This window comes from Pseudopodoces humilis, chromosome 2 (genome assembly GCF_049639895.1).
Source record: "Pseudopodoces humilis isolate 2021_Gansu_Grassland_sample_001 chromosome 2, ASM4963989v1, whole genome shotgun sequence".
Lineage (NCBI taxonomy): Eukaryota > Metazoa > Chordata > Aves > Passeriformes > Paridae > Pseudopodoces > Pseudopodoces humilis.
The window spans coordinates 4496255-4514651 of NC_142201.1; the positions used below are offsets into that span (position 1 = coordinate 4496255).

Consider the following 18397-nt stretch of genomic DNA (forward strand, 5'->3'; position numbering starts at 1 on the left):
GGTAACCCTTCATGTTCATCATCAAAATAAAGAGATTCAATGCACTTTTTTATCTTTCAGAGACCTGTGTCTTCTTGCTTTTGAATAGTATATATTAATTTTTTTTTGGTGCATCTTTCCATTACAAAGCTCAAAGTGAGAACTTTCAGCTTCCACGGTTGTGTTTTGGAGGAAGTTAATTTGTTGAAAAGTATTTCCAACAAAGTGGGAGGAATTTTGTTCTACAAGGGAAAAAAAAAATAGGGTTCTTTTTCCTAAAGGTTATTCAATACCTTGTGGACTCTATTTATATCCATTCCCACTTATAATAAGGGTGGCATTTCTCACTGAGAGCCACAATTCATAAATTAGATATTTTGTGTAGACAAAACACAAGACACCAGGCTGCAGGCATGAGAGGGCTGTTCTCCCTCACCCAGCAGCTCCTATCACACTTTTAGAGAAAACATCGGACTCAAGACTTTAAAATCCAGTTTTCCATCCATTTCCATCCATGGTGCCTGTCCAGAGAAGTCCTGGGCAGTTTTTCCAGGGACCTGGGAGATGGGCAGTGAGGTTGGCTGAAGCGCTGCCCGTGGTGATCCCGAGGGGACCGCGCTGCTTTTGGCCCTCCGTGGATTATCAGCCCATCGCGTGAGTCAGCTGAAACTGCAGATAACGTTTGTTGCTCCTGCTCCTTTCTGGACATTAATTAAGCTCTTATCTGCTGGCTGTCACCTCTTGGGCCCGATCCCAGCTGCGGGCACAAAGGCAAATCTAGCCCCCAGCTCTCGCTGCGGAAAGAGCGTTTGATTGGCATCTCAAAGCAAACACAGCGCAAGAAATGGGCTGCTTGCTTTCTGCCAGGGGATTACTTAAAGATCTTTAATATGTTTATATAGCAAAGCCTTGAAAATTATCTGGGGTTTCCCTGTAAATGTGTTTCCTTCTGTGAAGCCGGCACCTACCTAAACTTTTAGGTAACTCTATAAAGGATCTCAGGCTCTGAAAGGGCCAGAAGGGGCTTGGAGGGCTCCGTGTCCTCTCCAGGCTCTGTGTTCTCCCTCCCCACCCTCCCCTGGTCCCTTCTAGCTGCCCTGTGGTGCTCTCATTTCCTTTCCAGCGAGGACAGCGTTAAGTTTCACCAAGGGAAATATAGGTTGGATATTAGGAAAAGGTTTTTTACTGAAAATATTGGAAGGGTTTGCCCAGGCAGGTGGTGGAGTCACCATCCCTGGATGTATTTAAATAAAGACTGGATGTGGCACTGGGTGCCATGGTCCAGTTGTGGTGTTAGGGCTGGGTTGGACTCGATGATCTTGAAGTTCTCTTCCAACCTGGTGATTCTGTGATTCTGTGACATGGAGAAATCACCACGTCTGGCACTGGATCTTGCAGTGGATTGGTGGCGGCCTACAACTCTTTATTCTAATTGAGAACTTTTGAAGGATAAGGATATTTTCCTACCTCTTTTCACCTAAAATAACCAGCAAACAATTTTGATTTTCATCCTAAAGGGAGTGTTGTGTCCTGAAGGGAATTTCATTTTGTGGTAACTGTTAGTTTGAATGCTGACATGAAGAAATCTGTCACTGGGCCAACATCATTGCTTAGGAGCCCACAAAGTAAATCCCAAGTTTTAAGTGCTCTCTAAAATAAATCATCATAACAGAGAAAAAAATCAGTGGCAAAGGAGAGGGGTGTCTGCAATTTTCTCCTTCCAGCTCTGTGAGGCACAGAAAAGTACGAGCTGGCACATGAAATTCCTCAAGCCAGGACAATATCTGTCTGTCCACCAGATAACACTGAGGAGTCAAAAACCAGAGAAAACCCTACATCTTAATTTTGAAGATGGACAGTTCAAAATAACCCCCGAGATCCATGGCTTTGATAAAGATCCCTACCACAGATGTATTAATGCAGTTGTCAAAATCAACTTGAACTTTGTGAGATCAAACTCCTTCAGGGGAATTTTATCAGAGAATATGTCATTTCTACAAACCACAGACAGTGCTGGAAGAGGACTTTTGTCACATTTCTGTGGCAAACATCCTTGCCCAAGGTGAAAAGAAAGATTACTGAGGTTAATCAAATGTGTAACTCAGATCTGAGTCAGATCTAAAAGCCTGAATTTCAGCATCCAGTACACTATGAAAAGGTTTGATTGTGACTGCAAAGCCCAGTTTAGAAACATAGATCTGAGACAATAATTTTCCTTAATGCTTCTGGGATCTCCAAGCAGTTCAAGATCTCAGCATTACCATCACTTTTTTGTGAGCACCAAAATAACCCCAGAAAATCCTTATCATTCCTGTAATGAGGTGGGAACCAACCTGTGGAGAAAAGGACACACTTGCTGGAGCCAGCAAAGCAGGGAAATATGCATTTTATTTCTTTTTTAGACCTCATCAGATTTGTAGGGACCCAGAGAAGGGAGGAAACTCCTGAGAAATCTGATTCAAAATGTGGCCTCTGAAAGGTCTTGTTATGATAATGGTTGTGATGCATTCCAGTTTACCATGCCACAGGCAATGAGGGAGCCCAAATCCTGACCTATTACTGTCCAAAAAGGGAAAAATAAATCAAGGAGACTTACTAAATTGAGCTTAAAGGAAGAGTAAAATGTGTGAAATGCTGGCAAACAGCAGGGTAGACACAGTATGAAAGACACAGTATGAAAAACTCAGTACATATTTACCACTGAACAAAAAGTAGGAAAAGGATATCCTCAGGCACACATAGAGACCCAGAATAATTAAATGAGAGAGTAAAGGAAGCTACTAGAAGAAAAAAAAAGTATTTTTTTTTTTCAAGTAAAATAAAGAAAATAGAAAAAAAACACTGCAGGAAAATAAATTCACAAAGAGGTAAACAAATAACTTCTTTTCAAATAGGAGACAAAAGTCAGCAATCACAGGGGTGAGGAGAGGATTTTTGCTCAACATGCTCATACATGATCAGGAAAGCTTGGTGAATAATGAAGTGATGAATATGCTGATGATTCAGAATTATTTTTCATATTTTTTTTAAAAAATGCAGCTAGCTGAACAGTTGTGGAAATATCTTACAAGTCTGACTGGGTGATAAATGGAAAATGAAATAAAAACTAAAGTGCACAGAGGAAGAGTAACCCAAGTATATAATCACCAAGATGGGCTGCAAATTAGCTACTGTCACACACACAACTTCCCATCACTGTGGATGTGCCAGCTGAATATTCAAAGTGATAAAAAGGCAAATTGCTTTCAGTTGTTATTAGGAAAGGAGTACAAAGAGAAAACATAATTCTGGTACGGTCCCAGTCCCTTTGTGAGGTTCTGGCTGCCCTGAGTTAAAAAGGAGACAGTGTAATTAGAAAAGATGGTGAGAAAAGCCCTCTGGCTCCTGAGAGCAATGAGCTATGGAAAAGTGTTTTCAGGAGTGTAGGAACTAAGTTGTCACAGGACAGTTGGGGAAATTTTCTCCTGGATAAAAACAGGTCAACAAGCTGAGGGCAGGATGGCTTGCACTGTGGGGAGAGGTGATGAGAGGGCTCCTGCAGATCTGTGCTGGGACCTTTGCAGCTTAACAGGATCACAAACTATCTGAAAGGGGAGGTGAGAGGGCAAAATCTGCTGGTGACACAGAATTTCCGTGGCAGTAAAAATACGAGGCGGTTGCTGCGATGGATTGTGCAAAAATGGAGTGACTGCAGAGTTGGATGGCATCATGTCTGGAAATGTGGAGTGATGCACACCTGGGAAGGGAGCAATCCCACCTTTTCAGTTGCAATAAAGGACCCTGAGCTGACTGGGATCACACAGGTTACGGTGAGTGCAGTGTGAGGATGACAGGAGCATATGGAGGATAACAGACAGTTTGTGAAAACACCAGCTCAGTGCTTAGCAACCGTGAGAAAAGCAAATGACAGATTAACAATTCTTAGGCAAGGAATAGAAAATCACAGATTTACAAAGTTTTTCCATTTTATAAACCCTCTCTGTGTCTGCTTCTTCATGCTGTGTTCTCAATCTCCAGCCTCTAAAGGTCCTGTGGTGGGGATGGCGGTGTGGGACAGCATCCACATCAGGAATATTTATGTACACCAGGTCTCTCCAGATCCATACAGGTCACAGGAGGCACAGCTCATGGTCCCATCCAACATAAAAGTCTCAGTGATAAGTTGGAAGCACATGAAGGAAGATGGTTCACCACCTAACACAGGGATGTGATGCAACTCAGCTGTGGATGTTAAAACTTTCCACAAGTCTGAAAGGCAACTGGGTGAACTCATTGAAGAAAAACTGTTTGGGGCTGTTAAATCCCCAAACTGCACATCTATCTCAGGAAATGTCTAAGTTTCAAATCCTTGGAGGTTGAAAGGGTATTTTTGTGAAAGTATCACTGACTGTGGCTGGCTGGACTTGAGCAAATGTTACTCATAATTTCTCAGAATGAAGCAACCAGAAGGCATTCAATGAAATGATGGAGCAGGAGTGGGAAATGAGAATAATGTAGTGTATGACTGGATTATCTTTGCACCTTGTTGAAGTTTTCCTGTGAGCACCTGTACCTGGCTCAGGGAACTGGGCTAGGGAGGAATTCATTTAGTCTGGCTGACCTCATGATTTTATCATTGCATCTTTTGACTTTCATCATTTCTCAGGGACATCTTTTCAAATTGTCTAGTGAAAATTTCAAGCTCAAAACCAAGATAATCTAGTCTGGGTTTAATACTGAACGTGGTCAAAATGTACTGGTTTGGAGAATGGAAGATGCTGTGATGGGTGGAGCTTCATAGATCATTCCAAAACTCACCAAAATCTAAAGCAAGCCCATGTCTGGGGGTTGGTTGTGATTCCCAGAAGGAAGACCCAAATCCAGCACCACTTGTGATGTGGAGAAGGTTTCTGGGTCTGTTCCCTTCCACAGTGCCTGGTGGGAGGGAGGGATTCTTGCAGGTGCAGTGAAAGAACATCGTGCAAGGGGCACGAGCCAACACCTCTCACCTGCACACAGGGACAGGGGCTCACTGAGACCACCCAGCAGCCCCAAACATGAAGTTCTGAGGGCAATGGCATGCAACAGCTGATAGATATTGCCCATATTGCATCACTTCAGCATAATTCATTCATTAATGTCAGAGCAATTAGCAGTGTAAATAGCTGCAGGCAGGGGTCAGCAGCCATTCACCCTGCAAGCTAAAAGGAAATGTTACCCCTTTCGTTTTCTGGCAGTTTCTTAGGGCAGATTGAGAGCTCTGGGTTTCACCTCACTTGTCAAGGACTGAATATTATTTGGGACACATAAGGTATTAAAAAAAAAGGACCCATGGCTCTCATTTTCTACTATGGGAACAGTGATCAAAACTTTGAAAACCAGGCAATGCAGGAAAAGGGCTGCAAGGTTATTGCTGACACAAATAGCTAAAGAGATAAATACAAATGAGAAATGCCTGAAATAGGAGAAGCAGCAGACCTAGGAAATAATAAGCGAGCCTTAAGACCCTGTGTGGGAGGAAAAGGTCATTTCAGAGAAGTTTTGCCCTAGTGATTTCAAAAGTGGGCAGCAAAAAGATACTGCCTAAACTGCTGTCTCCAGCTGATGGTGAGGACTGGAAAGGCTCAGAGGGATGTACAGTGTGACAGGGTCTGTAAAAGAATTGAGGTTAGAAAGTGACCTGGGCTGGCTCAGCTGAGCTGACAGCAAAAATTACCTACAGAGCTGGCAGAGCAGAGTCAAGATTATTGCTGTTTTTAGCAAGTTTCACTTATTGCTCTTTTCATTGATGGCTGTGAAGGGAGGAAATATTGGCCAGGAAGTGTTTCTTCTGCACCAATTAAATGTGGTTAAAAATAGAGGGAGAAATATTAAGCTCCAGTGTTAGCAAGAGTTGATATATGATGATTAGTGGGAGAGCTACTTCAGGGGAAAACTGTGTCTCTATTCAGTTCAATTCTTCAAGGGATTTAACAAAATAATGATAGAAAAAAAATGGAAAGTAGAAAGAAAAGAAGTAGAAATTTCAACAGAAAAAAAAGGGTGGCTAATGAAATTCCTTTGAAATCTTCACTTTAAAGTTTTTTAAGAGACTGGGCATACAAAGTGAACTGTAAAGTTCTGGCAAGAATCAGAAAAGAAAAAAAAAATCCGAGATGGGAAAATCTTAACAAGAACATCTTATTTTACTGTGTTTTTTTATAAAAGTTACTGCGGGTGAGAGCTTTGCAGAAGCCAGAGCTCAGCCTAGAGGAGCACGTTGGAGGTTTCCAGCTGGGATGAAGGATGAAGGCAGAGGAAACGGCACCTGAGGCTGCCCTTGCTGTGTCCTGCTCACCTGGAGTAACCCCACAAAAAGTGGTGCAGCCACTCACTGATCTATAGCTGAGGAGCAGGAACTGGATCAAATGCACCCAGCAGGATCAAAACACGGCTGTTAGAGCTGGCTGGGATCTCTCCAACATGAAGTTTTGTCAGGATGGGCAGATTGAAGCAGAAACTTGGTGCCTGCAAGGATTGAATTGGCAAACCAGCGCTGTGACAGCTCTTCCTGACCTGAAGGTGTTTTGGGATAGGGCAGGCAGCAAGCAAGAGGGGTCCTTGTCACCTCAACAAAAAGCAACAAATTTGTTGAAAAACAAATTTGCAACAGCTCCTGGAAGGGAAAATCCATCTGGGCTTTTAAAAGCACCAAAAATATCACAGCTGGTTCATGAATTCCCTGAGTCTGGAATACCCAGCAGCTGGCAGGACACGTGAAGAGGACACTTGCCCTCCTGTTGTGGCCAAGTGTATCCAGGGCCCAAGGCAGCACAAGCTTGTCAAGAACGTGGCTCTGGCACAATCTTCCCCACCCTCATATCAAGTCCTATCTCAGATCCTCAGGACAAAGTGAGAGCTGAAGCCAGAAAACCCCTTTGATAGTGAGAACATAAAGCTAGTTTGGTGCAAATAGCAGAGCAATCAAATTTTGATGAAAGACTTTGTTCACATTTTCTCTATATGTCACATAGACAATGCAGTAGCCCAAGAGGGCATTCACATTGGATCACTGGTTTAAACCTGTCATTTGTAGCACAAGAAAGTGAATTGTCAAACATATTTCTGTCCACAGTAGCAAAACAGCAATTAATCCATGCCCATAAATACAGGGGGGGAAATGCTAATACTGCAGTAAACCAAACAGCTTCCCTCTCTAACATATTTTGTTTTTCATAAATGAGACCTGAATTCTCAATGTCTCTCCGCTAATGGGAAAATTCTTAAAACCTAATTAAAAGGTGTCTATTCAATGGGCTGTGGAGGATTTATAGCAGTGAAACTGCCTGTGTCAGACAGATATGCTACTGAGAGTCCTGTGGGAGCTAATGATGAAGGGACTGCAAGTAAGAATGGAGGGGAAAAGGAACTGGGAGGGGAAAAAGAACTGGGCAGCAGTGTGGGCATTGTTTCAGACAGCTGTGGTGTGTGCAGGGGGGCTGGGGAAGGGACAGGACTGGGGACATGCTGGTGTCAGCCCTAAAAACGTGCTGGTGAGATCCAGTGACTGTGGTAAAAGCCACAGAGGCTTCTGGAAGGGCAACAGCACCAGCATCTGTGAGGAGAAACACCTGTGCTGAGAGCTGGCTTTGCCACGGATGAATTTGATGCAAACCTCACAAATTCAGGGGGAGTTCACAGCATTTCTCATTTCACAGCCACTGAACAAACACTGCTTTTCTCCCAAAGTAAAACCAGTTTACCCAAAGCTGGAACAGGCTCTTGCACAGCATTACAGGCGTTTTCATGCCAGGCAGGTAAACAAAGGAAAGCAGCCCAGCTCTTTCACCAGCCCTGCCCCACTGAAAATGCTTAATTGGTGGCAAATGTCCCCTTCCTACACCTTTAGAGAGCCACTGTGTTAAATTCTGAGCTGGTCACCAGTGCAGAGCACAGGCACACAGCACTTTGCAGACAAGGGTCTCTCACTGGAGATATTCCAGAGCCATCTGGGCACAATTCTGTGCTCTGGGATGCCCCTGCTTGGGCAGGGAGGAGAGGATGGCTCACAGGGATGAGCCACTGTGGTCCCTTCCAGCCTGACCCATCCTGTGAAGGGCTTTGCAGTGGCAGCACCCACTGCTGACAGGAGGTTTCATTGCTTACAAACTGAACTGTGAGCTCCTGGTTGTTGGAACCCACTGTTCCTCTGTCCTACAAATGCTGTTTCTGGGTTTTAGTCCCAGCCTGGTCAGACTTTGTTTGGAGTGGTTCAAAACCTCTTTGTTCACCTCCTCGATAACAAAGGAGAGGTTTGGAAGTGTGGAGACATGAGGCCCCTGTAAAAAAGAGTTTCTGAAGAACCCAGGCACTCTTTCCTGCCTTCCAAATGTCCTCCTCACTCAGCAACAGGAGCAGCCACTTTCACTAATGCCCATTTAATTGTTTGCATTAAGAAGGGCCACCTGCAAGGGGAGAAGCTGAGAGGGGAATTATGTGAGTCAGAACGAAGCTTTGGAAGTTGGGAGCCCCAGCCAGCTGCTCTCACCTGAAAGTTTCAGGACTGGGGCTTTTCCCCTCATTCTCTCCTCTAGCCTGGACTGGAGGTAGATCCCTGGCTCAGCCCCTTTGCCCCTTTAAGATACTTTTACTTAATGAAATTGCATTGGGAGTAAGAAAAAAGACCTGCCAATAACTTAAATTATTTGTTGCCACCTCTACAAGTCCTGCTGTTTGTGCTGGGATCTATTCAGAGTAACTGTTATTTAGTAAATGCTTTGTTTGCTATTCCTAAGAGTAGTTTTATACAAACTTTGATTAGAACATTCCCTACCAGTTATGGGAATGAACACACTCATCAGGAATTTTCAGTCAGAGGTTTTCTTCCCATGCTGGAACTAAACTTGCCTATTGTAACTGCATGATGTAACAAAATGATTGCTACTGCAAGCCCTAATTTGGTGATTTTTTTGGTATTACATTGGGCTCAGAGATTTGCAGTGTTCAAAGCAAGTGATCCCTATTCCTGGCCTTTGGGAAACACAGACCTGCAGAGGGTGTGAAATGATGGGACACCCTCAGCTGAAATGCTCCTGAAAAACCAGATTTCAGGTGAGAGGACATCTGGGAAGTTCTTTAAAGGGCAACCTTGGCAATGAGGCTTTCTCCCTTCTTTTATCCAGACATTGGAAGGTGAAATTCATTTGTTTTAGCTGTCACCAGGGTCAGGGCTTCAGTCTGGCACGAATATTTGGTTCCTATTCACATTAGGTGGGTCATCCTAGTGCCAGCAGGACTTTCTGGGGCTGTCCTGATCTCATTCACTTCACCTTCTAACAGAAAGAAAGAAGACAAGTTTATTTGTATCCTTGGAGAGACCAATTCCTGTACCATGGTTGCAGCAAAAGGGAAGAATGGGGAGAGGATGAGGACAAATGGCTTTATGTGTTCCATCTATAATCTTTATGTTCTTCTAGGATATAAAAATGTGAGTCCTCTGTCTGTGGGACTGATGGAGAGAAAATGAACTCTTCAATAATCTCTCTGTCTTCCTCTTTTTAATTGGTTAAGTCAAATAGGCTGTGTGCACAGAGACCTCTACAAAGCAGATGTGCCTTAAATCCTGTGCTTCACTAAAGTTTGGGGCATTCCTGTCTTGAACTCATCCCTCTCTCATGACACAGCTCAAAGGAAGGTAAGATTTAGGAGAAGGAAATAATTTTCTCTTACCATCCTTGTACCTTTTTAGACTTTTTAATATGAAAAAAATGCTCATGGAATAGTGAATCCTTGCTTTAACAGCTCCAGAGTTCCTGCTTGCACTTCAGGTTACCCCTCTGACTACAAGTCACATGAAGCTCAGTGTGGGCCACTGATGGCTTCAGAAGACTTGATGTGACTGTCGATGGTCACCAGGGAAAACAGCCCAGGCAATGTTCCTGCTTGGGCTGGTGGAATTCAATCTGATTCCAGGAAAATGCAACAACAACAACCCCAGACTGAGGTGACCAGTCCCTTTTTCACCTGCCTTCACACACTGGGAGGCAGCAGGGCTATCTTGAGGCCCTCCATTCCTGCTGGGTCAATGTTTGCTCCTGCAGGAACAAGGTTGGAATTGCTAAATCAGCCTCTTTCCCAGGTTTTGGGAGACAGCCTTCTGCTCCAAGCTCTTGCCTACCTCATCCTCACAGAAGAAAGTTGGCAGTCTCTCTTCTCAGGAAAGCAGCAGGATGAAAGAAGCAGATTTCAGCAGGTTCTCTGTTTCACTCCCTTGCCATCCAGCTAAACTTAGATGGTGTCTTTCCTCTCCAGTCCTCCATAATAAGCATCCTGGACCTAAAAGTAAGCAAAGCTGGTTTTGAAATCACAAATTAATTAGGTGGGAAAAGACCTCTGAGATCATGGACTCCAAAAAATTCTCTTCCACATGCTGTGGGGTGTGGTTAATTATTCAGAGTTGAAGTCATGGGAGTAAAACCCATCTGAAATGCAAGATCCCTGTAGGAGGTGGGGGTGGGGGGGGGGAGGAGGGGAGGATGGAGTCACAGCTCACCACTTTTTGCCCCACTTTCCCTGAAACCACGAGTGTCCAGGGATGAAGCAGCAGGAGTTGAGCTTTAACTGGGCCACAAGGAGGGCAGAAGCTGCCCCAACCATGGCTGGACCCTGCCTGTCCCTGGATCTGAGGGAGCTGCACCTCTGGAGCCAGTCCTGAAGGCTGCATGGGAAGGGCTGATAATTGCAAACTCCATGTTTTCCTCCAGCTTTCCTCTTCTTCAGCAGTACTGGGACAGGAAATATGAAGGGACTAATTACCTGAGGTATTTATTTTTTCTTTACAGATTGAGCACTTTTGGGTAAGCCCAATTCCCTGAGTGCTCTCCCTCAGGGCTCAGTTTGGTTGTCTGCACCCTTAGTGCCAGCTGCGACAGCCCATGGGACCTGCAGCGCTCCTGGGAGTTCTAAGCACAGCACAGAACCTGGGGAATTTGCTTTGGGGCACCCAACACCCTGGTGTGAGCATCCCAATCCATCCCTGAGCCTCTCTTCCCTGTCATGCTTCCTGTGCACAGGTGGTTTAAAAGATTCCCATAATCCAGGGGTTCTGAGGGGTTGTGTTTCCCCCTTCCCCTGCCTCCCTTCACCAGCATCTGAGCACATCCATGCTCGAGCTTGCTGCAGGAGAAAGGAATATATTTTTCTGGTTAATTTGTGTACTTAATGACCGCGAGATAGAGTTGTTTTCCTTTGGCTCGGGCCAGCACCAGGATTACCCTGAGCTCCTCCTAGCCCTTGTTCTTGCTCCCCGGTCGTGCTCAGACCTCTGCTATCAGCACACAGTGGCATTTGATCACCCCAGTACCCACAAGTGCCTCCTCCCATGCCCCAGCCCTGGAAGAACTGGCACCACACCATAGGCTGGCCCCTGAAGGCTGCATGCCACAAAATCATAGCCTGGACTGCATTGGAAAGGACCTTAAAGATCATCTGGTTCCAACCCCATGACATGCCACAGGGTCCTGGTGACAGCTTCTCCTGGGTCCCTCTGTTGATGTCAGGGCCACACCTGCCCTGGCTGCCACTGATGGGCGGCCAGTCCTGCATCTAAAATAGCCACAAACTCAGATTCTATAAATAGCCCCAGCACAGGTCAATCCTCTAAGCAAAGGCTGCTTAGAGAGTGTAGGTTCTGATCCTGGCCTGCTGTCAGAGGCAGAGTATGTTAATATTCACACTTTAATTTGGTATTTTTTTCTATTCACACTGGTCCCTCTCTATGCCTGCAGCCAAAACGTAGTTGGTGTGTCCCTGAGGAGCCTCCGAGGGGGTGGCACTGCCTTTCCCTGTGCAAACAGGCAGTGCTGGAAGCTGGGAACATCAGCTGTTCAAAGGTGTGAACACAGGGGATGGATGGCCTGGCTGTGGTGTGAGAGCAATGCCATGAGACTGGGCAGTGCCAGGGACAGTCCCTGTGACCAAGGACGGGTCCCTGTGACCAAGGACAGTCCCGTGTGACCAAGGACAGTCCCGTGTGACCAAGGACAGTCCCTGTGACCAAGGACAGCTCTGTGAGCAAGGACGGACCCTGTGAGCAAGGATGGGCCCCTGTGAGCAGGGACAGGCCCCTGTGACCAATGACAGGCCCGTGTGATCAAGGACGGGCCCGTGTGACCAAGGACTGGTCCCTGTGAGCAGGGACAGGCCCCTGTGAGCAGGGACAGGCCCGTGTGACCAAGGATGGGTCCCTGTGACCAAGGACTGGGCCCTGTGACCAAGGACAGCCCTGTGACCAAGGACGGGTCCCTGTGACCAAGGACTGGGCCCTGTGACCAAGGACTGGGCCCTGTGACCAAGGACAGGGCCCTGTGACCAAGGACAGCCCTGTGAGCAAGGACAGTCCCTGTGACCAAGGACTGGGCCCTGTGACCAAGGACAGTCCCTGTGACCAAGGACAGGCCCGTGTGACCAAGGACAGGCCCTGTGACCAAGGACAGTCCCTGTGACCAAGGACAGGCCCTGTGACAAGCAAGAGGCTTGAGCACAGCCCCTCAGCTCTGAGTGGCAGTGATGATGGGCTGGGTCAGCAGGGTGGCTGATTTCAGCCTGCTCTGAGCCCAAACCAGGCCTTTTCCCCCATCCCCTGGGAAGCTGCAGCCAGCCCACCCAGGATGCCCCAGGGGCCAGAGGTCCAGCCAGAAGGTCTAAGGCTGTCCCACCCTGCCTGGGTACAAACACAGCATAAATCCTTTTATTCTGTTTCACAGAGCATTGCCCAAACAACACTCTGACCGACCCGGTGCCTCTCCTACTTCTTCTCCAGGACACTCCAGGCACTGGAGCCTTTCTGTGCTGTGTACAGCACGGATCATACAGGATGATGCCCTAGAAACTTATTTAAATAAATCTTACACTTAGCAGATTAACTAAACATTCAGAAAATCTCTTTTCCCTTCTGAATATTGGCTTATTTTTTGAGTTAATTTATCTTGGGTAATGAAAATTGATTTGATCTTTTGTAGCACAGTCCTTGAGGTATGTTCTCAATGCCACTTTATTTTTCCTGATGTCACATATACAACAGAGTGAGAGGCACCCATACAGAATCTGAAAGCAGCAACACAGCTTTACTCCCTGATTCTCTGCTGGTAGAATGGGGCTGCTCCTTTGGAGCTGCTGAATGGTTTCAGTCCAAAATTAAACCAGCTTTTCACCAACTCAAGAAAGAAGGAAGCTGCAATAATTCCTGATCTGATTCAGAAAAATGTTATTTTTGACCTGCTCAAACAGCAGCACTGCTGGGAAAGCAGATCTGTGTGTGACTGTGCTACCAGAGCTCAGAGAAACAAAAAATCATTGGTATCCCAAACCTTACCCTCCCTCCTTTTCTGAGGAACAGTGCTCAGATTGTCTTTGTTTGCTATGTCCATCATGATCCTGTACTGAGCTACATTTTACCTCTGCACAGAACTTTACAGCTATAAGCACAGTGTTCACTTAATGTTCAGTGTTTCTTGGTAGTTAAGCAAGCTCCCTATGAAGTGTTATGTAGCAGCCCAGGCTAACTTCAGATGCTGGATTTTATAGGTCCTGGATGCTGAAAAGGAAACTCCTGAGCTTTGTCTCTGGGTCACTGCTGCCCCACAGCCAGGGAGGTGGTCAGGATTCAGGGTAATGTCCATCTGCAGGCTTTAGGCAGGATGTGTATCTAAAGGAAACAATCCCTTTTGAGGCTTTTATTTTACTCAAACACTCTGATTTTAATTGTGAAGCTTTTTTACTGTTTTAATTATTTTTAGTCACTTTTGATTAACATGTTTTTAGTACATTTAAAGCAGGTTAATGGCTGATCCTGGGCAAAGGGAAGCTCAACCATCAAGCTGGGCATTCCCACCAGCCTGGCTCTCATTTATCACTGGGTGTGTGTTCTGCCAGGTGCTACGTAAGTTATCTTCAATACTGTGAATCACCAGATCAATACTTTTATATGTGTGTGCAGCAATATTTTCTATTTGCTTCTTAAATTATGCAAGTGATGGGAAGCCTTCAAGCAGTGCTCAGTCCTAGAGATAAAATTAACAGGGGCTGCAAGTGATGGGGAAAAAAGAGAAGAAATTGTTTTTTTCTTTAGTGAGGCAAATATGGGCAGACCCAAAGATGACAGGATTTGCAGAGAGGCTTGTTATTATTCCTCCTTTTTTTTACCAGTGTTTGGTAGATTTGGTACCTGTGCTTTCAGGTAAAAGGCAGAGCAGTGGTGCAGTCCTTCCACTCCAGGCTCTCCCTGCCTTGCTGGATGATGAGCAGAGGTTGTAGCACTGGGGAAATTGAGATTATGGGTCTGGTGGAGCTGCAGTTCTTCCTGCTGAAAAACCACCATTGGTTAAAAAGCCTGGAAGAAGCCCAATTCCCGTGTGTGCCTGTGGTTTCTATTGCTTCCCAGGAACTTCCACAGGGCCTAAAGAGAGGTCATTAAATGTTACACTCATTGCAGTAATTGCTATCCATAGGGTCTGAGTAAGGCTCAGTCAACATTGCAGAGCTGGTGACGTCAGTGGGGTAGGAAAGGTGACACTGCTGCCTGCCAAGCTTTGGGGTGGAGGGGTTACCCCAGGCAGGCACCAGCTGGGTGCAGGCAACCCTTGGGAAAGGGCAGCTTTTGGGAACAGGCAGCCCTTGGGAAGGGGCAACCCTTTCAGGACTGCAGGAGCCCTTCCTGGGAGGGAGAATGCCCTGAGGGCTGGGAGCTCTCCCAATAGCTCCCCTATCCCAGGGATGGTTCTGGCTCCATCCCTGCTCTGCTGCAGTCCTCACTCTTGAGTAGTTATGGAGTCTTGTTATTTGTGTGATTCTCACGCGTGACAAATCCCCCGTGTCATGCGGGTCCCTGTGAGGATGGGTCTCACAGTGCCATCCTGCTGTCTCACAAAGGATGCTGGCAGCGCTCAGGGGGCTGTCTGGAACAGCAGTCATCACCTTCCTCTCCAGCAAATCCATACAGCAAACCCATAGCTCAGGCAGACACCAGAATTTTCAGGTCCCAGAATCAGCACCTGCAATGGGAAGGGAATTAATTAATCAATCACCTCAAGCAGCATTTCTGAATTTCCAGTCCCAATCTGTCAGTTGGCCAGCACAGCAGCTGCCAAAAGCATAAAGAAAAGAGCTTTATAAATATGGACACATGCCCATGCATATATATGAGTGAACAGGAAAAGAGAAGTCACATAAATAAAGAAGCATCTCTACTTGTGAATAAAAAATCATTTGGCTGCATGGTCCAAGATGGTCCTGACTTTGTTTGAAATGACTGTGGCCCATGGGGTGAGAGAGCTGGGAAGGGCTGATCCCAGTGCAGCACATCTGGCACTGCACAGCAGGCAGGGCTGCCAGAGGCTGTTATTTATCCCACATAAACTGGGATGCTCCCAGTTTGCTCCATCTGCTGCCCCAGGGAGGGCAACAGCTCTGAGTCCTTGCAGCCATCCGAGGCAGTGAGGTGTGCTCTGCCTCTGCAGCCACTGATCTGGGCTCGAGTTTCTCTGTGGAGCCCAATCTCCACCAAACACACCCTTTTGGGTGCTCCTGGGCTGTGAAAGCGGGGAGCAGAAGGTTCTGGATATAAACCACAAATGTAAAGTTCTTTAAGTTTTCTAAGGCATTTTTTCCATTTTTGGTTTGCTGGCTTATGTTTATTTTCAAGCCTATCTGCAGTTTGAGGCTTCATTCCTTTCTCTGCTTTCCTCCTCTCTCTGCAAACACCCAGGGGGCTCAGTTGCACAGGAATGAAGGATGAGGTGGCCAGTGGGGCTGGGGCTCCCTTGGGAAGGAGCAGTGCCCAGACACCACAGGAGCAGGGGAACAGGACCTGCTGCGAGCAACACCTGTGCAGGGACAGCAGGAAAAGTGCAAGGATGCTCCAGGACTGACTGGCACTGGGACAGGAACACAGAGCAGTGTGACAAAAGGCTCTGTCCCAGAGGGATGAGGAGTTGAGGAGGAGAAGGTGCTGACTCTTGAAGGGAATGAAAGCTTGAGGTTATCTTATACCTTGGGGTTCTGCCTGTTTATTGCAAGGAGGCAGCACATCTGCCCACCTTCCTCTGGGCTTCCCAGTCCCCCAACCACTCCATGGCCTAGTTTTGGCTGGGATAGAGTTAATTTTCTTCTCAGTAGTTGGTGCAATGCTGTGTTTTGGATTTAGCAGGAGAATAATGTTGATAACACACGGATGTTTTGGTTGTTGCTAAGTAGTGATCACCTTAAACCAAGGACTTCTCAGTCTCCCATGCTCTGCCAGTGAGGAGCTGCACAGGAAGCCACAAGGGACAGGACAGGTGATGTGAAGTAGCCAAAGGGATATTCCATGCTATGGAACCTCATACTCAATGTATGAAGTGGGGGCAGCTGTCTGTGAGGGGCTGGGCTGAGCATTGGTCAGGGGGTGGTGAGCACTGGGCATCACTTGTTTCTCTTGGGGTTTATTTCTTTCCCTCTCTCCTTTTCGTTGTTGTTGTTGTTGTTTTTATTAATGTTATTATTTTCAATTATTAAACTGTTCTTTTCTCAACCCACAAAGTTCACCTTTTCTTTCTGATTCTCCTCCTCACTGTGGCAGGAAGGGGAATGAGGCAGCTGCTTGGGACTGGAGTTAAACCTCAACACTCCCAAATCTGTTGGACAGAATTTGAGAGAGAAACTGCAGGAGAAACTCATGAAACAGCAATAGCAACATCTGACAAGTTTTGTGCAGGTTTGTGCCTGTTCCCACTGAGGGAAAAGCAGGGAATGTTGCAGGCTTTGGCTTGGCATCAGCTGCTGGGCTGATGGGCTGGTGCCTGCCCTGCCTCCTGCCAGTGCCATGGGCAGGGTACCTAAGGGACAGCCAACAGAGGGAAGGTTGGACTTTAGGGACACAGGGACACCTGTGGAGAAAGCAAAGGGCTTGAGAGGATCTGGGGTATTGCAGAGGAGGAACTATAAAAATCAGGGATTACCGTGGCGTGGGTGGATGTGGGGATGCAGAGCCACAGAGGGGCAGGGACACAGAGATCTCCAGCTGCCCTGCACATGACTTCCTCCTTCTGCAGGGAGAGGCAAGAGGAGGAGGTGAAGGAAATCTTGAATAGGTGTCACCTTTCTCTTCCCTCTTCATTGCAGCCATGGTGCAATTAAGTATTTTGTTTCTGGAGAAATTCAGCTTCCACTTCCCTACCAGCTTTAAGCATTTTCTTAACATTCTGTTATCTGTACACGGCTGTAAGTGTCTAGCACTGGGTACCTGTGCAGAAATATTTTTATGTGATGGTCTTATTTTTGCCCTGAGGCCTGTAAGTTCCTATCCTAGTCCTAGTAAAAGTGCTAATAAAAAGGAAGGTTTCTAAACCTCTAAATAAACTTTTTTCTTTCTGTCATTGGTGAGTGACAAAATAATTTCTAAGAAGGTTCTTTTTCACTGTTAATGTCCAATTGTAAGTTCCACTGGGAATAGACAGGTATTTGGAGGTGTGGATAATAAACTGCTCAACAGATCTCTCTGGATCAAAGCCAGCTATGCAGTGGCAGCTTACTGCTATCCCACTGTAATTTTTTTTAATAGTTTGAAAATAAAAATATATCAAAGCATGAGAAATCCTGAGGCTGTGATTGCCAGGGCATCCCACAGCATGAGAAGCCAGCAGCACTAGCACACAGCAGCCACAGAATTTGGGGAGCTGGGGCCAGCACCCACCAGAGGAGACCTGGGGAGGTCTGTGGATGCTCTGAACTCACTCCCAGGTTCCTGAGGGTCCCCTCCTCTGCTGGGGGATCTGCATCTCCTCAGCAACCTCTCCTCAAACAGCCAAGAAAGTGACAAATGCATTTGTGTTACCCACTGCTGGTGGCTGAGGCACAAACTGTTCAGCATTTATTTCTTTTCTAACAGAGGATGGAGGCAAAATTTTGCTTTATGCTGCCATCTACTGTGGGCTTCATATGATTATGAGCATTTCAAATTTGTTTCTGATAAAGAGTAAAGGTGACCAAATAAATGGCACATGGAGTTGTATGAAAAGGATCTAGAACTCCCCTCCTCTTGACCCTCTATATAAAATGTCCTTCAAACAGTGGGAAACCTGTAGAAAGGAATTATGATTTACTGGTGATTTTAAGGGCAAATTATTTCCTCTAAGTGCTTCATGCTGTGGTGTTTCAAGGCATTCTTGTTCTTTTCTCTTCCCTTCTCATTCATCCCTCCCTCCCTGCCTTCTCTCTCTCACCTGAGAGCTCCAAGGGGAGGAATTTATGGCTGGCAGGCTCAGAGCAGAGCTCTGACGTGGGTGCCTGAGGCAAGGCCAGGCTCCTGTCTCAGCTGCCAGCCCTGGGCCTGCATTTACCTTCAGTAAATACGCTCCAGCATTAGGAGGTGGGGAAATCAATAATCTTTTTTCCTCTTGCTCATTGCATTTTACAGTTGCATTGC

General features: G+C 46.3%; 1 long non-coding RNA gene across 1 annotated transcript; it reads left to right on the top strand.

The window, feature by feature from the left end:
* The first annotated feature begins 8423 nt into the window (after positions 1 to 8423).
* On the top strand, positions 8424 to 10272 carry LOC148184768 (uncharacterized). Its single transcript, XR_015771990.1, has 5 exons — positions 8424 to 8543; positions 8928 to 9048; positions 9508 to 9631; positions 9739 to 9940; positions 10076 to 10272. It is a non-coding gene; the product is annotated as an uncharacterized LOC148184768 (long non-coding RNA).
* Positions 10273 to 18397: the final 8125 nt, after the last annotated feature.